General features: G+C 37.6%; 1 pseudogene; it reads right to left on the bottom strand.

Annotated features, from left to right (window-relative positions):
• Positions 1-13,429: 13,429 nt before the first annotated feature.
• On the bottom strand, positions 13,430-13,714 carry LOC112858966 (protein S100-A6 pseudogene; annotated as a pseudogene).
• Positions 13,715-19,493: the final 5,779 nt, after the last annotated feature.

The following is a 19,493-nucleotide window of genomic DNA, read 5'->3' on the forward strand; positions in this document are numbered from 1 at the left end:
AATTTGTCTGGAGTCATGCTCATCATAGCAGAAATAAATTCAGTTTTACTCCGTTTTCGTGAGGGTGCGGGTGTATGTAAAAGCCGGGAATAGTGGATGTGCCGAAATAACAGTGAGCAGCTTTGAGCAGCCTCTGAGTGTATTTATAGATATCAAGCACACGAAACACGCCCACATCATACACCCTCTCCCCAGGAATCCAGGATGTATGCAGAATAATACAAGGTGTACATTTGGCAGTCTGTACCACACAGGGGTGTGCTGGGTGTAATAATTTTAAAAATCCTTTATCATACCTGACCAGTATTTTATCAAAGCTATATGATGAATGATTAAAAGGCTTGTAGACAGAATCATTTTGAATGCACAATTTTTCTTTTTTCCAACATTGGTGTGACATAATCTGTCTGAATCTCTTTTTTTTTTTTTAATTTTTATTTTTTTATTTTTTTAATTTACATCCAAGTTAGTTAGCATATAATGCAACAATGATTTCAGGAGTAGACTCCTTAATGCCCCTTACCCATTTAGCCCATACCCCCTCCCATAACCCCTCCAGTAACCCTCTGTTTGTTCTCCGTATTTCTGAGTCTCTTATGTTTTTGTCCCCTTCCCTGTTTTTATATTATTTTTCTTCCCTTCCCCCATGTTCATCTGTTTTGTATCTCAAAGTCCTCATATGAGTGAAGTCATATGATTTTTCTCTTTCTCTAACTGACTAATGTCGCTTAGCATAATACCCTCCAGTTCCATCCACATAGTTGCAAATGGCAAGATTTCATTCTTTTTGATTGCCAAGTAATACTCCAATATATATATATATATATATATATATATATATATACACCACATCTTCTTTATCCATTCACCCATCGATGGACATTTGGGCTCTTTCCATACTTTGCCTATTTTTGATAGTGCTGCTATAAACATAGGGGTGCATGTGTCCCTTCAAAACAGCACACCTGTATCCCATGGATAAATGCCTAGTAGTGCAATTGCTGGGTCATAGGGTAGTTCTATTTTTAGTTTTTTGAGGAACCTCCATACTGTTTTCCAGAGTGCCTACACCAGTTTGCATTCCCACCAGCAATGCAAAAGAGATCCTCTCTCTCCGCATCCTTGCCAACATCTGTTGTTGCCTGAGTTGTTAATGTGAGCCATTCTGACAGGCATGAGGTGGTATCTCATTGTGGTTTTGATTTGTATTTCCCTGATGATGAGTGATGTTGAGCATTTTTTCATGTGTCGGTTGGCCATCTGGATGTCTTCTTTGGAGAAGTGTCTATTCATGTCTTTTGCCCATTTCTTCACTGGATTATTTGGGTGTTGAGTTTGATAGGTTCTTCATAGATTTTGGATACTAACCCTTTATCTGATATGTCATTTGCAAATATCTTCTCCCATTTCGTTGGTTGCCTTATAGTTTTGCCGATTGTTTCCTTCACTGTGCAGAAGCTTTTTATTTTGATGAGGTCCCAGTAGTTCATTTTTGCTTTTGTTTCCCTTGCCTCTGGAGATGGGTTAAGTAAGAAGTTGCTGTGGCCAAGATCAAAGAGGTTTTTGCCTGCTTTCTCCTCAAGGATTTTGATGGCTTCCTGTCTTACATTGAGGTCTTTTATCCATTTTGAGTTTATTTTTGTGTATGATGGAAGAAAGTGGTCCAGGTTCATTCTTCTGCACGTCGCTGCCCAGTTTTCCCAGCACCACTTGCTGAAGAGACTGTCTTTATTCCATTGGATATTCTTTCCTGCTTTGTCAAAGATTAGTTGGCCATGTGTTTGTGTGTCCATTTCTGGGTTCTATATTCTGTTCTATTGATCTGAGTGTCCGTTCTTGTGACAGTACCATACTGTCTTGATGATTACAGCTTTGTAGTATAGCTTGAAGTCTGGGATTGTGATGCCTCCAGCTTTGGTTTTCTTTTTCAAGATCGCTTTGGCTATTCAGGGTCTTTTCTGGTTCCATACAAATTTTAGGATTATTTGTTCTAGCTCCGTGAAGAATGCTGGTGTTACTTTGATAGGGTGTTGCATTGAATATGTAGATTGCTTTGGGTAGTATCGACATGTTAACAATATTTGTTCTTCCTATCCAGGAGCATGGAATATTTTTCCATTTTTTTATGTCTTCTTCAATTTCTTTCATAAGCTTTCTATAGTTTTCAGTGTATAGATTGTTCACCTCTTTGGTTAGATTTATTCCTAGGTATTTTATGGTTTTTGGTGCAACTGTAAATGGGATCGATTCCTTGATTTCTCTTTCTGTCGCTTCATTGTTGGCAACTGATTTCTGTGCACTGATTTTATATCCTGCAACTTTGCTGAATACATGAATCAATTCTAGCAGTTTTTTTGTGGAATCTTTTAGGTTTTCCATATACAGTATCATGTCATCTGCAAAGAGTGAAAGTTTGACCTCCTCCTGGCTATTTCGGATGCCTTTTATTTCTTTGTATTGTCTGATTGCTGAGGCTAAGACTTACAATACTATGTTAAATAACAGTGTTGAGGGTGGACACCCCTCACTTTTTCCTGACCTTAGGGGGAAAGGTCTCAGTTTTTCCCCATTGAGGATGATATTGGCATTGGGTCTTTCATATATGGTTTTTATGATCTCAAGTTATACTCCTTTTATCCCTACTTTCTTGAGGGTTTTTTAACAAGAAAGGATGCTGCATTTTGTCAAATGCTTTCTCTGCATCTATTGAGAAGATCATATGGTTCTTGTCCTTTCTTTCATTGGTGTGATGAATCACGTTAATTGTTTTGCGGATATTGAACCAGCCCTGCATCAGGTATAAATCCCACTTGGTCGTGGTGAATAATATTTTTAATGTATTATTGGAACCAGTTGGCTAATATCGTGTTGAGGATTTTCACATCCATGTTCATCAGGGAAATTGGTCTATAGTTCTCCTTTTTAGTGGGATCTTTGTCTGGTTTTGGATGTCTGAATCTCTTAACGTCAAGATATATCAGTTGTGACCTCAGGTGAATGGATTAATGATAAGATGGCAAAGGGTTGAAACTATTCCTTTTTACTCCATTCAGTTCTCTACCATCACTTTTAACAACAACAAGAAAAATAGATTGCTTTTATGGTCAAGAAAACCTTACTAAAAAAAAAAAAACTAATGGAATCTCTAGACAGAACTGTCTGGCTCTGTTAGTGTGAAACACAAGCAGAGAATTATCAGGGAACAGGGAGTACAGGTACTTTTGTCAGAGGGGTACTCCCCCAGTGCTCCACGCCCCAAATATTGGGAATGGAGTCATTAAATGCTAGGATCAAATTCCAACCAATAATAGTCTCTAGGCATGAAATGTCAGGGCTCTGGAAGCCTTTTGATTTGTTATCTTTACAGGCAATGGAGGCACACATTGTTTATCAGAAAGACATCAGTTTTTCACTCACCAGGAAAGAAAGAAAGAAAGAAAGAAAGAAAGAAAGAAAGAAAGAAAGAAAGAAAGAAAGAAAGAAAGAAAGAAAGAAAGAAAGAGGGCTGCCTTGGTGGCTCAGTCAGTTAAGCACCCGACTCTTGATTTCAGCTCAGGTCATGATCTTGGCAGTTCGTGAGTTTGAGCTCCACGTTGGGCTCTATGCACGCAGCACGGAACCTGCTTAGGATCCTCTCTGTCCCTCTCTCTCTGCCCGTCTCTCACTTGCAGTCTCTCTTTCTCAAAAATAAATAAAGAAACATTAAAAAAAGAAAGACAGAAAGAAAAAACAAAGAAATTACTGTGAGACCCAGGCTTAAAACGGACAGTACAAAAGATTGAGGGCATCTGCTCTCCTGCCACCAATTTAGTGAGGTGCAAAGAAGAGGAAAGATTGGCAGAGACTCAGAAGTGCTTAATATGAGAGAGAACACAGGCATAGGCTTGTCTGTTCTATACCAAGTGTGCCCGAAGTATGTTTTTATTTTTTTATTTTTTTTAATCCTTATTCATTTTTGAGAGGGAGACAGAGTGTGAGCGGGGGAGGAGCAGAGAGAAGACACAGAATCCAAAGCAGGCTACAGGCCCCGAGCCGTCAGCACAGAGCCTGACACGGGGCTCGAACCCACAAACCGTGAGATCATGACCTGAGCCGAAGTCGGACGCTCAACTGACTGAGCCACCCAGGCGCCCCAAGTATGTTTTTAATGCTACAAACTTATTGAGCACCTACCCTGCTGCTGAGTGTGACGGGGGATGCACCAGCAAATAAAACACCACTTCTGATCTCAATAAGGTGATAATTTAACCATCCATGCTGCTCTCTAGGACTTTGTAGCAACTCAAACACTCTCCCTGTTTCTTGGAATTGGATCTGCTTATTTGCTTGATTTCTTCTTGGTCTCTCGCTACTTCCCGCCACTAGTTTCCCCACATATTTGATGGCTGGTGGACTTTATTTTTTATTTCAAGTCTCACACATCTGATTTCCTGGGAGAAGAAAAGACAGATTAACATGTTATTGGTTGGGATGTATTCAGTGACTCACTCCTCAGGGTTCCTAACTCACAAGAGCTCAGTGACAGGAGAAAACATCTCTTTTTCCAAGCTGTTAATTCTTTCTTTAGGTATAAACCATCTCTTTTAACATAATTTCATAAGGAGTTCTCTTTGGGCATAGTAACAGTAGGAAAGTTATTAATCCAATCTTTCTGACCTTTAAATGATCAGTTAGGTCCTATATATCTGAGTTCTTTGTCTGGCTCTGTGACACCCAGCAATATCACATTACCAGGTTTCAGTTGTACCTGTTACTATCTGACTAACTGTCCAAAGGAGAAAGCAGAGGAAAGCTGAAGCCATCTGGCTTCTGGCTACCACAGGTCCCTAGAACAAATTTTTCTTGCTTGCTTGCTTCTCTTTTTGAATAATAGCATGGAGCTCATGGAATGTTCTGAGGAGAAACATTAAATAAGCTAGTGCCTGGATTCATAGGAACAGGGAGAAATAAAACACGTAGAATTTCTGAAGGTCATTTATTGAAAAGAAGGGAAAAGGGATGAGGCTAGGGAACATTTCATTCTTTTTTTTTTCCCTCTGTCATTTTCCCTTCAGTGCGAGAACACTCTATATATAATATCCTTCCGGCCTGCACATATATCCGTGGTGTCCCGGGTAAAGCTCTGTCTCCTCAAGCTCCAATAGGCCTTCACTGAGAAGTAGCCCAGGACAGGGAAGGGATAGTAACCCAGGCCAAACAAAAGAAAAGCACACAAAACTGTTATTCTTTTAAATTTAGACAGAGTTCAGGAATCTATAGAAATTCAGAGGTGAAAGAGCCCATTTTTGGTTAAGAAAACAAGGAAGGGATAACAGAGTGGGTGGCTTTTGAGTTGAGTTTTGAAGGATGAGTAGGATTTCCATGGCAGAGTTGATGGGTGGGGAAAGACAAACTACCTGCTTCCGTCGTAGTGTGAGATTGTAACTCCGCCTCCCTGAGATCCATAGCTTCCTCTATAGAATGAAGATGTGAGACTCTGGAAAGTTTCCTCCCAATTCATCTCTTGTTCTAGCATGTGATTCAGTCTCCAAGTGAACTTTGGCTAATATTTGCTTGGATCTTCACCAAGATCTTTCCCACTCCTCTTCTCCTTTATGCTAATTTTTGTCTTTCTCCATTTCCCCCCATTTATCTTCTTTAAGTTAATAATGAAACAATCATAGCTTATATAAGTAAGTGTACTTGTTGGCCAGTGCTATGATCATGTTGCATATAAACAACCCCACAGTTTAGTGGCCTATGGCATTAATTCTCCCACTCAGGTCTCTGGGGTAGCTGCTCTGGCCTGGACTTTTCTGGACCGTTCTGGTTCACCTTCCAATCTTAGTCAGCTCTAGTTTATTCTCATTATCACTTCCAGCTAAGGTTTTGTATTCTTACCTTTAGCTATACCATCTCCCAACACATTGTTTATGTGGAAAAAGACAGAGTTAATATTCATTAGCTAAATCAACAAAAAACCCACAAAATTTTCCAGAATCTTATTTAATGTTGAAATGAATGTTCTAGAAATAGCTAAAATCAAACCATAAGGAACTGCTGTCTGGACCAAGCTGTATACACATGACACAACTACCATTGTTGTGTGGTGAATAAAAGTAATGATGAGGATTTAGTAATATCTCACTAAAAAAACCTAGTACTTTAAGAAGATGAGATAGTTCTAGTAAGGCAAGTTCACAACGTTTGTACTTCTGAAGAAAGTGTTTGCTAAGTAAATTATTAATGAAAAAAATCCAAGAGGAACCATTAACAGTCTTCAGAAAGTCCTTTCAAGCATTCTTGAAATTCTATGGCAACATTTATTTGCATATGAATGATGAACAAATTAAAAATTATTTTTATCTGTTTGTTAAAACAGGTTCAAAAGAAGCTCTCCTTAGAAGTTTTGTGGAAATTAGCCCACATTGCAGAAGAGCTTTAAAATACAAACTTGTAGATCTCAAAAAGAACTCTATAAAGTCTTTCAGATAATTTTTCTGAATTAGAGTTTTTCCCACATTAAGCAATTTTGCCCACCTACTGATGACTTTTAACAAAGCATTTCAGGAGGGATAGCAAATAGAGGATTACGTTGGATATTTTAACCCAAATAAGTCAGCCCAGACAAACCCCATTACATCATGACACAACTATACCACACTGTACCACAGTGAGACCTAACTGTACCAAAACAACCTGAGAAGAAAAATTATGGAAAACACAAAAAATATGAGTATTACGCTCCAGAATTGACTCTGCTTATATCTTTTTTTTCCTTTTTTGACTCTGCTTGTTTCTTAAAATAAGTCTTCTTCCATGGGACACAGGTAGAATGTCCCTGTTTATTCTCCAGGGAATGCGTTTCTCTAATAGTTCAGTGTAATTGTTGTGCGAGGAATGGTAAACATATGAAAATATGTGCATGTTTGCTATGCTATTTGCCTCCAAATGATATATGCTTTTGAGTATTATTTGTGATTCTAGTTTCTGGCAGTAATAGACTCATTATCTTAAAATGTTTAATCCCTGGGGTGGCTGGGTGGCTCAGTCAGTTAAGCCTCTGACTCTTGATTTTGGTTCAGGTCATAATCTTAAGGTCATGGGATTGAGCCCCACATCAGGCTCTGCAGTGAGTGTGGAACCTGCTTGATATTCTCTCTCTCCCTCCCTCTCTGCCCCTCCCCCGCTTGCACTCACATGCACAAGCTTTTTAAATAAATAAATAAATAAATAAATAAATAAATGGGTGGCTCAGTCGGTTAAGCATCTGACTTTAGCTCAGGTCATGATCTCACAGTCTGTGAGTTCAAGCCCTGTGTAGGGCTCTGTGCTAACAGCTCAGAGCCTGGACCCTGCTTCAGATTCTGGGTCTCCCTCTCTCTCTGCCCCTCCCCTGCTCATGCTCTGTCTCTCTCTGTCTCAAAAATAAATAAAAACATTAAAAAATTTTTAAACAAACAAACAAATGTTTAAAAAAATATTTAATCCAGGGGTGCCTGGGTGGTTCAGTCAGTTAAGTGTTCGACTTTGGCTCAGGTCATGATCTCACAGTTCATGAGTTCAAGCCTCCAGTGGGGCTCTGTGCTGATAGCTCAGAGCCTGGAGCCTGCTTTAGTTTCTCTCTCTGCCCCTTCTCTCTCTGCCCCTCCCCTGCTCATACTCTGTCTCTGTCTCTCAAAAATAAATGAACATTAAAAAAAATTAATGTTTAATCCCTGTGCACTGCAGTAAATAGCATTTTTAAGTACTATATGTTCAATTTGATGATGGTTTATTGTTAGTGATCCTGTTTCTTTGTAAACCTAAAAATCAAATAAATTTTTCTTAATTTTCTCTCTCTCCTTTTCTTCCCAATTGTGTTCATGCATTCCCTCTCTCTCTCTCTCTCTCTCTCTCTCTCTCTACCACATCTTCCACTGTTTATTTTCCCAACCACCTTAGACCCAGTCAAATACTTTAACCTTTTGGAATTGACATTTGGCAAGGGTTAGTTTTATCTGTTTCATTTCTGAAATGCAGTACCAAAGATTTCAACTGAACTCAGCCTTTTATCACACTAATCAAGACACAGACTAAGCCTTCCAAATTCACAGCTTGCTCATGAACTCGACAAGTATGGGATGGGGGAGGAAACTAGAACACTCCGTACTGCATGATCCTCCCCATCACTCTGTCACCTCTTTTACCAAGAAAATTTTCTGCAACTCCAAGCTAAATGACCAGTTCTTTTTAACCCTCTTTCCTTCACAGTAGTTTTCAGTATTTATATGTGCTTCTCAAGCTTTTTTCACCTATACACCTAATTTTTCTCGAGTTTGACCTTCTGTGTCTTATTACAAAAATCAGTGTTTCTGCAAAAATATACAATTATAATTTTTTAAAGTTTATTTATCTATTTTGAGAGAGAGAGAGGACAAGTGGGGGTGGACCAGAGAGAGAGGAAGTGAGAGAGAATCCCAAGCAGGCTCTGCACTGACAGCAGAGAGCCCGACATGGGGCTTGAACTCACAAACCGAGAGATCATGACCTGAGCCAAAACCAAGAGCTGGATGCTTAACCGACTGAGCCACCCAGGCACCGCAATTATAATATTGAATTCTTTTCCATTGACATACCCTGGAGATTCTCATTCACCCCTGAGTGAGGAGTGAGGAGTGGAGGGCCTGGGGTTGACTCTGTACTCTGTTTGAGAATCACTGCTCCCACTGTACTGCTCCTGGGAGCTTGGTTAGTAAATCTGCCAAAACTGAAAAAGAAATTCTAAAGGATAAGCCGTTATTGTTGTAGATATTCCAAATTGCATTAGACTAAGAGTTAGGGCTGTAAACTATAAATGAATTGGTCCCTCGGGGAAATATGCAGGTTTCTATGAGGCTCTACAGTTGGTCCTAGAACCTTGCACTGACTTTAGAGATTTTGCAACTAATAAGACTAGCAGCCCATGATAATCTTTGTTTTGCTAAATAGAATTTAGAGAGCTGTTTGACTAATCTAAGTGAGTTTTCTATTTTCAATCCCTTTTCCAAAATATGTGGTTCTGCATTTCCGTTTTTAAATGAAATTGGCTTATGCACATTCCTTACAAAAATGAGATCCAGAAGTTAGTGATTAACGAATAGATAAGGCTGAACAACATTGGAACAATGTGGTAAGCTTGTCCTCTGTTAGGATTTCTCTGACCTTGGGAACTTGGGTTTCTAAAGCTGAAGGTTTTTTGGTTTTTATTTGTTTACTTTCCTTGGCAAAGCAACAAGGTAGAATTTGTCTATGAATGTGAAACACCAAAAATATTAAAGTTTACACATGCTTTCATTTTTTCCCTTTAGTTATCAATATGGAATAAGTGCACCCATAGCATTTTTTTTCCTTTTCCCAAAAATAGTTTATCAATATTATCTCATTAACCAACCCTTACTGCCCCCCTGTGGCATAAGGCAATGTTCTCTTCCCTCTCTGTCTCTATTTAAAAAAAAAAAAAAAAATTTAATGTTTATTTATTTTTGAGAGAGATAGAGACAGAGACAGAGTGTGAGTGGGGGAGGGGCAGAGAAAGAGGGAGACGCAGAATCTAAAGTAGGCTCCAGGCTCTGAGCTGTCAACACAGAGCTGAACACGGGGCTCCAACTCATCAACCATGAGATCATGACCTGAGCTGAAGTCGGTCACTTAACCAACTGAGCCACCCAGGCGCCCCAGCTCTCTGTCTGTTTATTGGGCTGACAAAATCTTCTAGAAATAAAGACATTTGTTCAAACCAAACAGTGTAACACTGCTAGAACTGGAATAGAATTTTAGACAGCAGTGTCTAAAATTTCTCAATCAAATTGCAGTAGAATATGTAATTTGACTCAATGTATATACAGTGTTAAGGAGGCTTATTTAAGACAACATTTTATTTAGAGGATGCCTTTTGGCAGTTTCATTACATGAAAAAACTAAACCTTAAATAACTATATGTGAAAAATTTTAAGAAATATAAAGCCCATTCTGTTCTATTGCTCTGTGTGTCTATTTTTGTGCTAGTACCACACTGGTTTTGATCACTATAGCTTTGCAATATAGCTTGACATCTGGAAGTGTGATGCCTCCACCTTTGCTTTTATTTTTCAGGGTTGCTTTGGCTCTTTGGGGTCTTTTGCGGGGGTTCTATACAAATTTTAGGATTGTTTGTTCTAGCTCTGTGAAAAATGCTACTGGTATTTTGATAAGGCACAAAAATAGACACGTAGATCCATAAATAAAACAGAACGGGGCGCCTGGGTGGCTCAGTTGGATGAGCGTCCGACTTCAGCTCAGGTCATGATCTCACGGTTCATGGGTTTGAGCCCCTCATCGGGCTCTGTGCTGGCAGCTCAGAGCCTGGATCCTGCTTCCAATTCTGTGTATCATGCTCACTCGCACGCACTCTCTCTCTCTCTCTCCCCCCTCGTAATCTGTTTCTCCCTCTGTCTCAAAAATAAACATTTAATAAGTAAATAAATAAATAGAACAGAAAAGAAAACCAGAAATGAACCCACAACTGTATGGTCAATTAATCTTCACCAAAGCAGGAAAGAATATCCAATGGCAGAAACAACAGTCTCTTCAACAAAGGTGTTGGAAAAACTGGACCGCAACATGCAAAAGAATGAAACTAGACCACTTTCTTACACCATACACTAAAACAAGTTCAAAATGGATTAAAGACGTAAATGTGAGACCTGAAACCATAAAAATCCTGGGAGACAACACAGGCAGTAACTTTTTTTACTCTGACCATAGCAACTTCTTTCTAGATATGTCTCCCAGGGCAAGAGAAACAAAAGCAAAACTAAATGATTGAGAATTCATCAAAATAAAAAGCTTCTTCACAGCAAAGGAAACAACAAAACAAAAAGGCAACCTATGGAATGAGAAAAGATATTTGCAAATGACATATATGCTAAAGGGTTAGTATCCAATACTAGAACTTATAAACTCAACACCCGAAACACAAATAATCCAATTTAAAAAATGGGCACAGGACATGAACAGACATTCCCCCCAGAGAAGACATCCAGATGGCCAACAGACACATGAAAAGATGCTCAGTATCACTGATCATCAGGGAAATGCAAATCAAAACAATGAGATACAACTTCACACCTGTCAGAATGACAAAAATCAGCAACACAAGAAACAACAGGTGTTGAAAAGGATGTGGAGAAAGGGAAACTCTCTCGCGCTGTTGCAAACTGGTGCAGCCACTCTGGAAAACAGTATGGAAATTCCTCAGAAAGTTAAAAATAGAACTGCTCTACAATTCAGCAATTGCACTACTGTGTGTTTACCCCCAAAATACAAAAATGCACCCGGATGTTTATAGCAGCATTAGCTACAATATCCAAATTATGGAAACAGCCCAAGTATCCACTGACCGATGAATGGATAAAGAAGATGTGGTACATACACAATGGAATCGCCACACAAAAGGATGAAATCTTGCCATTTGCAATGACGTGGATGGAACTAGACAGTATTATGCTAAGCAAAATAAGTCCGTCCGAGAAAGACAACATACCATATTATTTCACTCACATGTGGAACTTAAGAAACAAAGCAAATGAACGAAGGGGGAAAGAGAGAGAGGCAAACAAAGAAACAGGCTCCTAACTATAGAGAACAAACTGATGGTTACCAGAGGGGAGGTAGGTGGGGGGATGGGTGAAATAGGTGACGGGGATTAAGCAGTGCACTTGTGATGAGCGCCAGGTGTCATATGGAAGTATTGAGTCACTACATGGTACACCTGAAACCAATATAACACTGTGTTACCTATACTAGGATTAGAATAAAGACTTAAAAAAAAAAAAAAAAGAAATATAAAGACCACATTTGTTGCTCTCAATATTATGGAGATCTTGCCTAATAGCTGCTTGTGTTCAGAAATGCTTCAGGTCATGGAAGGAAAGACTAAATCTATTTCTAAATCCATTCCACTCTTTTGGAACATAATACCCTCTTGAAATACATTTGATAGTTCAATTACCAATTCTGTTTCTTTGCCAGAAATATGCTTCTGGCAATAGTGTGCAATAGACTTGGCCTTGCCCTGATGCTATATTTTGGCCTGTGACCCCGAATGTTTCCTTCATGGAAGTCGATAGTGCTTTACAATGATGCTTTTCCTAGCCTTGTGATGCATCATTTTTGTATATTTCACAGGAATGCAAATAGATTTTGTAAATTCAAGAGATTTAAGTTTCTGAATAATGAATGCCACTTTTGAGTATAAATGTAATATTTTGGTGGTAGAATGTTTTAAAAAGATACATAGATACAATGTGAACTCTTTGAAGCCACATTATTGGGTAGGCAGTCATCTGACCTTATACTAACCACCTTATTTCTAGTGTACTAAATACCTCTCAACATCTCCTGTAGTCGCTGAGCTTTTTTTTACATTTTTCGTTAGGACTGAAGGTATTTTAGGGGAGAAGTTTTCCTTGACATGATCACTGTTGCCATATCTGCTAGCATATGCATTGCTGTGCTGAAAGGAGCTGCATTTAGGGTCCTTTTTTTTCTTAATTCTTTTTTGATAGCATCAATTTTTTTTTTTTTTTTTTTAACGTTTTATTTATTTTTGAGACCGGGAGAGACAGAGCATGAACAGGGGAGGGTCAGAGAGAGAGGGAGACACAGAATCGGAAACAGGCTCCAGGCTCTGAGCTGTCAGCACAGAGCCCGACGTGGGGCTCGAACTCACGGACCGCGAGGTCGTGACCTGAGCCGAAGTCGGCCGCTTAACCGACTGAGCCACCCAGGCGCCCCTTGATAGCATCAATTTTTAAAACTAGCTTGCTGTTTTTAGAACATGATATATGCTCACTATGAACAAAATTCGTTTTTTTTTTTTTCAAAAGTTTCTTTAAATTATAGTCAGTTAACATGTAGTGTAATACTGGTTTCAGGAGTAGAATTTAGTGATTCATCACTTACATTTAACACCCGGTGCTCAACGCAACAAGTGCCCTCCTTAGTACCCATCACCCATTTAGCCCATCCCCCCCACACCACCCCTCCAGCAACTTGAACAAAATTCTAACGTGACAGAAGAGTACAAATAAGAAAATAAATACACACCTAAAAGCACATCACCAGAGAAAACATCTGACAGTGTGGTGAACATCCTTTAGGCATATCTACCCATTTGTAGACTAGTGCAATTTTACATAAGGGAAATCACTCACTGTATACACTATTCTGAAACATGCTTCTTTTCAGTTAATCATTTGTCCCTGAGATCCTTCCATACCCATCAATAAAGAACTACTTTCTTGTTTTACAGGCTGCAGTGTTTTCTTTTTTTTTTAACTAAAAAAAAAAAAAAAAAAAAAAAAAAAAGATAATTATCGAACAATTACCCACCACTGGATTTGACTTAGGCAGGCCCTATAGATGGTGTCTCCACCTTCCTGATTTATTTTCAGCCCTTAAGGGCATCATTGTAGATGAAAATCAGGGTGACATAATCCTGGAAGTTTACCACCTGGTCCTTGTTCCAGTCCAGGTCATCCATGAGCTTTGCAATTTCAGTATCCTGCACCTTTGGGCCAATGGTGAACTCTTTCTGGATCAGCAACTTCAACTCCTTCTTGGTCAGGGTGTTCTTGTCGCCTTCCCTGCCCAAGTACTTGTGGAAGATGGCCACAAAGAGGCCAATAGCCTGATCCAGGGGGTACACCATGGTTGGGCGCTAGGTTCAGTGAGCACAGCCTGGAGAGCATGGAGGGACCAGAGGGGCGGTGGCCAGCCTACCTCTTAGCCTACAGGCTTCAGTGTATTCTACTGAATTCATGTGTCACCTTCACACAACTTATCTAGGCTATTTCTAAATTTCTACCATTATAAACAAAGCCACGATGAGTATCCTGTGAGAATATATCTATTCTCACTTATTCATTTCTTTTGGATAAATTCATGCACGTGTGATTTTGGGTCATTTTTATGAATATTGCCGAACTATCCTCTAGAAATATTGTACCAATTTACATTCTCACCAGTAGGACATGAAAGTATACATTTCCTGAGACTATATCCAACTCTGAATGTTATTAACTTTTTCAATATTTGTTGAGGACCAAACAATAATATCTCATTAATAGTTTACTTAGCTAGTATTTGATTCCTAATAAAATTAAGCATCTCCTATGCTTATTGGTTATTTGGATTACTTCTTTTTATAAATTTCCTGTTCATATTCTTTTGTCATCTTTCTTTTGTTTTTTTTCCCCCATAAAGGTATGTATGTATGTGTGTGTGTACATATGTGTGTGTGTGTATTAGCACTTTGTTATATATCATTTTCCGAAACATTTTTCTAATTTGTCATCTGTCTCTCTCCCTTCCATATAGTGTGAATTAGGAGTTCGTTTTCTATTTGGTTGTCTGCAATGCAAAAGTTTAAAAGGTCAAAGTTAACAATCTTATCCTTTTTGGTTTCTGAGTTTTTGTGACATGGTTTTAAAAAGTTCGCCATATCTCAGGGCACCTGGGTGGCTCAGTCAACTAAGCAAGTGACTCTTGGTTTTGGCTCAGGTCATGATCTCACAGCTGCTTGTGTTCAAGCCCCACATCGGGTTCTGTGCTGTCAGTGGGGAGCCTGCTTGGGATTCTCTCTCTCCCTCTCTTGCTGTCCCTCCCCGACTCATGCTGTCTCTGTCTCTCTCAAAATAAATAAATAAACTTAAACAACAATTTTTTATGGGGTACCTGGGTGGCTCAGTTGGTTAAGCATCGGACTTCGGCTCAGGTCATGATGCAGTGGGCGGGTTCAAGCCTCTCATCAGGCTCTGTGCTGACAGCTCAGAGCCTGGACCCTGCTTTGGATTCTTTGTCTCCCTCTCTCTCTGCCTCTCCCCCCACTCATGCTCTGTCTCTCTCTCAAAAATAAATAAACATTAAACAATTTTTTTAAAGTCTCCCATATCTCAAAGGGAAAAATATTTACTCATTTTTTTCCCTCTAGTACTTTTGTTCCATCTATCACACTTACATCTGTGATATATCTAGGAGGTATTTATGCAAAAGGAGTTAAAGTCTGGATCTGTATGTTTTTTGTTTTTGTTTTTTGCTGGATGACTAATCTATTGTCCCAAACCCTTACTGAATGACCGTTCTTTTTTTTTGTTTATTTTTTTTATTTTAAATTTTTTTAAAGTTTATTTATTTTTGAAACAGAGAGAGACAGAGCATGAATGGGGGAGGGGCAGAGAGCGAGGGAGACACAGAATCAGAAGCAGGCTCCAGGCTCTGAGCCATCAGCCCAGAGCCCGACGTGGGGCTCGAACTCACAGACCGCAAGATTGTGACCTGAGCTGAAGTCAGACCTTCAACCGACTGAGCCACCCAGGCGCCCCTGAATGACCTTTCTTTACCACTTATTCAAAATGCTACCTTGGGGTGCCTAGGTGACTCAGTCTGTTAAGTGCCTGACTTCAGCTTAGGTCATGATCTCACAGTTAGTGAGTTTGAGCCCCCATCCAGCTCTGTCCATAGCCTGCTTCAGATCCTCTGTCTTCCTCTCTCTGCCCCTTCCCTGTTTGGGCTCGCTCTCTCTCTTTCTCTCTCTGTCTTGGAAATTAAAATAAATAAATAAATAAAAATCTAAAAACAAAACAAAAAAAACCCACAAAATGCTACCTTTATCTATAAATTAATATGTATGAATATATGCAGTATAGTGATTAACACTGTATTTGGAGTCAAACAGATCTCAATAAAGTTTGATCATTTTCTTCGTATAGCACTTGTTATTAATGTTTTCTTATGTAATTTAAATTTTTGTGGCTATTGAAATCAACATGTTGTCTGCCAACATATTTTATTATTAGGGATTTTTTTGTATATAAGCCAACAATTAATTTTATGTATATATAGATTAAAATAACCTGCAAAAATGACAATTTTGCTGCTTCTATTCCAGCTCTTATGAACTCCTTGTTTTAATATATTAGTGGCCCCTTTATTTTACCCCAGACATTAATGAGTTAAGGAAATATTCATCTAATTCTACTTTACTGAATGTTTTCATTGAAAATGGATATTAAACTTTATTAAATGCATTTTTGGCATCAATCAAGATGAACATCAGTTTCTCTCCTTTGACCTATAAATATGGTGAATTATATTAATACTTTTATTTAATGCTATAAACTACATTTACATTTCTGGAATAAATCCCACTTGGTCATGGATTATCAGTCTTTTAATATACTTCTACATTCTGTTCAAGATATGCAAGATTATTTTTGCATTTATAATTTGACTCTAAATAATATATCCTAACAGTCTCACCATTTTTTTTTGTTCTACTTCAAGTACCAACTTTGAAGTCAATTAATTTAAAATATTATGCTTTATAAAATGGAACTACTAAACAAAATCAGAAATGAGAGAGGAGAAATAACAACCAACACCACAGAAATACAAAGATTATAAGAGAATAATATGAAAAATTATATGCAAAAATATTGTACATCTTAGAAGAAATGGATAAATTCCTAGAAATATATAATCTCCCAAAACAGAATCAGAAAGAAATAGAAAATTTGAACAGATTGATTATCAGCAATGAAATTGAATCAGTAATGAAAACACTCCCAGAAAACAAAAGCCCAGGACTACATGGCTCCACAAATGAATTCTACCAAACATTTAAAAAAGAGTTAATACCTATCCTTCTCAACTATTCCAAAAAATAGAGGAGGAAGGAAAACTTTCAAATTCACTGTATGAGGCCACAATTAGCCTGATACCAAAACCTAATAAAGGCACCACACAAAAAAAGAGACCAATATCGCTGATGAACATAGATGCAAGCATCCTTAACAAAATATTAGCAAACAGAATCCAACAATACATTCAAAACTCATTCACCATAATCAAGTGGTATTTATTCCTGGGTTGCAAGAGTGGTTCAATATATGTAAATAAATCAACATGATACATCATATTAACAAGAGAAAGGATAAAGCTGTATGATCATTTCAATAGATGCAGAGAAAGCATTTGACAAACTACAACATCCATTCATGATAAAAATGTTCAGCAAAGTAGGTTTAGAGGGACTATACCTCAACATAATAAAGACCATATGTGAAAAACCCACAGCTAATATCACACTCAATGGTGAAAAGCTTAGAGCTTTTCTCCCAAGATCAGGAACAAGACGAGGCTGTCCACTCTCATCACTTTTATTTAACATAGTACTGGAAGTCCTAGCCACAGCAATCACATAACTAAAAGAAATAGAAGTCATCCAAGTAGGTAAAGAAGAAGTTAAACTTTCACTATTGCAGATGACAAGGAGGTGAAAGACCAATACTCTGAACACTAAAACACTGATGAAGGAAATTGAAGAAGACACAAAGGAATGGAAAGATAATCTATACTCATGCACTGGGAGAACAAATATTGTTAAATTGTCCATGCTACCCAAAGCAATCTACAGATTTAATGCAATCCACAGATTTAATGCAATCCCTATTAAAATACCAATAATTTTTTTCACAGAACTAGAAAAAATAATCCTAAAATTTGTGTGGAACCACAAAAGACTAGCCAAAGCAACCTTGAAAAAGAAGAAGACTAGAGGTATCACAATCCCATATTTTAAGATATACTACAAAGTAGTGGTAATCAAAACAATATGGTACTGGCACAAAAATAAACACATAAATCAATAGAACAAAATAGAGAATCCATAAATAAATCTATGATTGTATGGTCAATTTATCTTTGACAAACAAGGCAAGAATATGTAATGGGAAAAAGACAGTCTCTTCAATAAACAGTGTTGGGAAAACTGGACAGCTACGTGCAAGGGACCACTTTCATACGCTATAGAAAAAAAAAACAACTCAAAATGGATTAAAGACCTAAATGTGAGACCTGAAACCATAAAAATCCTAGAAAAAAGCATAAAGAGTAATTTCTCTGACATTGGCAGTAGCAACATTTTTCTGGATATACCTCTATGGCAAGGGAATCAAAATAAAAATAAAAAGTAAAATAGACTATTGGAAAGTTTCTGCACAGAAAAGGAAATGATCAACAAAACAAAAGACAACCTACTGAATAGAAGGTATTTGCAAATGATATATTCAATAAGGGGTTAGTATCCAAAATATATAAAGACCTTATACAACTCAACACCAAAAGACCCCAAATAATCCAATTTAAAAATGCGCAGAAGACATAAACAGACATTTCTCCAAAGAAGACATCCAGACGGCCAACAGATACATAAAAATATGCCTAACATCACTTACCAACAGGGAAGTGCAAATCAAAATTACAATGAGATATCACCTCACACCTGTCAGAATGGCTAAAATCAACAACATAAGAAATAACAGGTGTTGGCAAGGATGTGGAGGAAAAGAAACCCTTGTGCCCTGTTGATGGGAATGCAAACTGGTGCAGCCACTGTGGAAAACCTTAACAAATTAAAAAGACAATTATCATATGATTCAGTAATTCTGCCACTAAGTATTTACTCAAAGAATAGGAAAATACTAATTTAAAAAGATACATGCACACCTTTGTTTGTCACAGCACTATTTACAATAGCCAAAGTATGAAAGCAACCCAACTGCCCTTTGATAGATGAATTAGGACAAAGAAGTGATATCTATATATCTATATCTATATCTATGAACATAGTGGAATATTACTTAACCATAAAAAAAGAATTAAATCTTGCCATTTGTAAAAACACGGACGGATCTAGAAGGTATAAGGCTAAGTGAAATAAGTTAGTCAGAGAAAGACAAATACCATATGATTTTACTTATATGAGGAATTTAAGAACCAAAACAAATGAACAAAGTAAAAAGAGACAAAAAACCAAACTCTTAGATGCAGAGAACTAACTGGTGACTATCAGAGGGGAGGTGGGTTGAGGGATGGGTAAAATGGGTGAAGGGAATGAAGACATTTATCATAATGAACACCGAGTAATGTATAGAATTGTTGAATCCCTGTATTGTACACCTGAAATTAATATAACACTGTATGTTAATTTATACTGGAATTAGAAAAATTAACAACAAAAATAAAATAAAATGTATAAATACATAAATAAATGAATAAATAAAATGGAACTACTATCATGTGTGAATTCTACCCTAAGAGAGTGAAATAAATGGTCTATGTGAATTTTCTAAAGCATAATTGTGTATTATCTCATAATATATAATTACATAAAAAATTTGAACTTGAAGGTATATATACAAGAGAGTTATACATATGTCCCACAAAAAATGTGTACACAAATGTCCATAGAATTATTCATAATAGCCCAACTGGAAACAACCCAAATATCTACCAATTGACAACTGGATAAACAAAATATGGTATAGTCATACAATGAAATATTATTCAGCAATGAAAGCAAATGAAATTCTAATACATACTACAACATAGATGAAAATCTTAAAAAGATTTATACAACCTGACTTCGAGGTTTTCTGTAATATATCAGTAAT

Source organism: Puma concolor, chromosome B1 (genome assembly GCF_028749965.1).
Source record: "Puma concolor isolate L17-30 chromosome B1, mPumCon1.1.hap2, whole genome shotgun sequence".
NCBI lineage: Eukaryota > Metazoa > Chordata > Mammalia > Carnivora > Felidae > Puma > Puma concolor.